Source organism: Tamandua tetradactyla, chromosome 6 (genome assembly GCF_023851605.1).
Source record: "Tamandua tetradactyla isolate mTamTet1 chromosome 6, mTamTet1.pri, whole genome shotgun sequence".
Taxonomy (NCBI): domain Eukaryota; kingdom Metazoa; phylum Chordata; class Mammalia; order Pilosa; family Myrmecophagidae; genus Tamandua; species Tamandua tetradactyla.
The window spans coordinates 40,431,125-40,434,800 of NC_135332.1; the positions used below are offsets into that span (position 1 = coordinate 40,431,125).

General features: G+C 36.3%; 1 pseudogene; it reads right to left on the reverse strand.

The window, feature by feature from the left end:
* Window positions 1-1,076: 1,076 nt before the first annotated feature.
* On the reverse strand, window positions 1,077-3,418 carry LOC143686632 (nuclear speckle splicing regulatory protein 1 pseudogene; annotated as a pseudogene).
* Between the last annotated feature and the right edge of the window lie 258 nt (window positions 3,419-3,676).

Sequence of the window (3,676 nt, forward strand, 5' to 3'; positions counted from 1 at the left end):
AACATGGTTTTTCTAGGGTACATACATCATTTCAAACCAGCACACCATGATTATCCATACTCTAGAGTTGGTTGTTAGTGTTCAAGAAGTACCCCCATCTTACAACTTTATGCACACCCCTAGCAAATCATTGACCATGAGCATTTATCAATATTGGGGTTTGGGGTGGGGAATGGGAAGGAGAGGCTCACAAACAGGGCTGGCGCAGTTGGTGGCAATGCCTGAAAAGGCACCACCTTTGGGAACAGATAAGGGTTTGATAAGCACAGAATGAAAATTTCTATCTAGCCTCTGTTTTGAAAGGTTTTAAGAAATTTTGTATATGGAGAATGGAAATGCTTATATATTTATTAAAAGTCTTTTATTTGAAATTAAAATCATTTGATGAATAATGGTTTGATATTTGGGGAGGGCTTCAAAGGGGAGGTAATGCCACTGATAAATTAAAAGCCTTGTGGATTCTGCAGAGAGGTACTTTTAGTGCTAATAGGATGCCTCTGTTTTGTACGTGATCCAAATCTTTGCTTTACATTTCTTTTATCCAAAATATTTAGGCATCTGACATTTTCAACCAAAATTTCAATTATATACTGTGATTTTTATTTGTTGCAATACATTAAAATTTCAGAGTTACTCTGGGGCTCAAAAGCTAGGATTTCCAAGTCAGTATGTGTATGTCACATAATAAAGCTGTTAATGGTGAGCAAAGTATTATATACTAACTAGATTTTTCCACACCTGTATAATATATGTATTCTGTGGTATTGAGATTATAGAAAGTTCAAACATGCATTTAATGTGTTTTATTATTTTTTTTGGGGGGGGGAGGTGCTTGGTTCAGGAATTGAACCCAAGTCTCTCACATGAAAGGCGAGCATTCTACCACTGAACCACTCGTACACCCAAAAGTGTATTTTTAAACAAATTTATGACAATTAAAATACTTGGAGACAAGGGTGTCACATTTCAATTTGTAAAGGTCTTTTTACCTCTACTGTGCCATTAAGATGTTTTGTATAATGCCAACCCATAGCTGGAGAAACTAAGTTTAATAAATATCAAATAGATTTTCTGTATTAAAGTTTAAAAAATAATCCTCCCATATCATTAACACACTTTTTTCTTTTATACAGCATGTTCCAGGAGAAATTATTTTCTGGGCTTCCCTGGATCATTCTATTGGTGCAGCTATCATCTTCTTTCTCAGTATAGGTCTTTGCATTAACCCGTGCCATTTGCCTAGTCAAGTACCTGTTTCTAGCAGACATTACAGGTTCTTTGTTATTTCAATCTGCAAACTTTGCTTACTGCCCCAGGTAGACTGTCTTGTTCTTTGCCCTTCTCTAACCTTTTCTCTGTGATTCTTTGTTTTGTTTCCATTGATGTTTCAGAGATAGTAGGTTTCTCGGGTTTTTTCTTTATCCTTTTCCATGTTTCTCATTTTATTGAATTTTTCCTGGTCAAACAACCTACCCTTTGCCAAGAACTTGGGCTACTTTCCTTTCTGTCTTGATTTCTTTCTGAAAATTGAGCACGTCTCATTTTTCCCTATCTTTGTATTTATCATTGCTTACTTCTCACTTTTCCCTATCTTTGTTTTTATTATTGTTCTCATATCTTTCTTTTCTAGCTTTCATATGCTCTTCCCTTTCTTTGCTTTTCTCTTCCTTATGCCCTCCTTTCTCACTGTGGTGGTCATGATCATTTCCTTTTCTATCTCTTTCTTGTTCTCTCGGGGGATAGTTGTCCCTTTTCCACTCTGTCATTTCTTTTTCTTTCTCTCTGGTTTCTTCCTCTTGATTTATCTTCTTGTTCATGCCTCTTCCAGTAAAATTCTCTATGCTTGGCCTCACTATGCCTATGGAAATCCTTCTTTTCTTTTAGGTAATCACAGTCAGTGTAATACCTCTCCTGGTCCCTGGATTGTCTCTCTGGGAGCTTATCTTCCTTTTTCTCATGTCGTCTTGACTTGAAACTTTTTGTGTGGCATTTCACACTGTGTCCTCTTTCTTCACTAGATGACCCTGAATGCATTTGATTCCTGTGATGCCTGGGGTCATTCTGGGAAGTCTCCGTGCTTTTACCCCTTCTGCAGTTCACTTTATTATTTTCTTCCATTTCATCGTCCTCGCTGCTCTTAGCATCAAAATCAATCTGCCTCTGGGTTTTCCTCTACCTTCATACCAGTTTGAAAAACACAGTCTCACGTGGTATTTTGTTCTCTGAACTCATTTCATCAGAGTAACCTATTGATTCATCTTCCTTAATTCCAGACCTGGCATCATGAAAGCTGCATTTAGATACTTCCTCTTCATCAACTGCTTAATTTAATAGATGCCTGTAAAATCCACTGATCTCTTTCTGCTCAGTTACATTCAAATTGCTTCAAGTGCAGTAGTTCTCTTCCTCTTCAACTCTTTTTTTTTTAAAAAAAAACATTTTATTATTTTTTTTCTAATCATATGATCATTCCATTCTTGTATATAATCAATAATACACACTATCGGGCGGGCCGCGGTGGCTCAGCGGGCAAAGTGCTTGCCTGCTATGCCGGAGGACCTCGGTTCGATTCCCGGCCCCAGCCCATGTAACAAAAACGGAGAAACAGAATACAATAAAAACAAGAAAATGTTTAAAAATGTTTCCCTTTCTTCCTTCCTTCCTTCCTTCTATCCTTCCTTCCTTCTCTCTGTCTTTCCTTTAAAAAAAAAAAAAAAAAAAAAAAAAAAATAATACACACTATCATCACATAGTTGTATATTCAGCATCATGATCATTTCTTAGAACATCTGCATTAATTCACAAAAAGCAATAAAAAGAAAACAGAAAAAATTCATACATACCATACTCCTTACCCCTCCCCTTCACCGATATTTATTTTAACATTTGTTCCCCCTATTATTTATTTATTTTAAATCTATATGTTTTATTTATTCATTGATAAGGTAGACAAAAGGATCTTCAACTCCATCTTGCATTTTTTTGTTGTAAGCAGATGTCACAAATGATTCTTTATCATCAAATTCTCCCTTTTCCATTTCTCATTTTCTTTTCCATTCTTTTCTCCTATTCCTTTTTTCTGATTTCAACTGCTTTTAGTAAGTTGTGAATATATGTGGGCTTTCAGTCTTTTCCCAAGAGTAATTTGGGATTACTTTACTCCTTTTTTTTTCGGCATTTCATCATAAATATCATCTTATTCATATATGATGGCATCTTCTGCAAGGCCCTTTTGGATTTCCTTTTTGGTCTGTTTCATCAATTGCTTCTTAGCCATTTCCCTCTGAAGGCTTTCACTCACAGAAGCCTCCTCCTCCTCATCACAATCATTCCCAAACACTGATAGTTTTTGCAGAACAGGGAAGGAGGGAATCAGGACTCGAGCTTTGCCTGCCCAGAATTCCCATCTTGCTGCCATCTCTGCTGAACGTGGCCCTCAAATCAAAAATTTTGAATACATTTCATCTTTAGAATTAATACATTCTGCTTCTCTTCCCTAGAGCTTCCAATCCTACTCCGTCCTTTAATTGCCTGGTATCTTTGCCATTTATTTAGTCCGATTAGTTTAATTAATTGGAAACTTGAGTTAATAAGATACTGGTATGACTTTGATCCCATTAGAATTGGTCACTTCTTATGAGAACAACTGTTTCATCACTGAATTCTGGCAATCTGC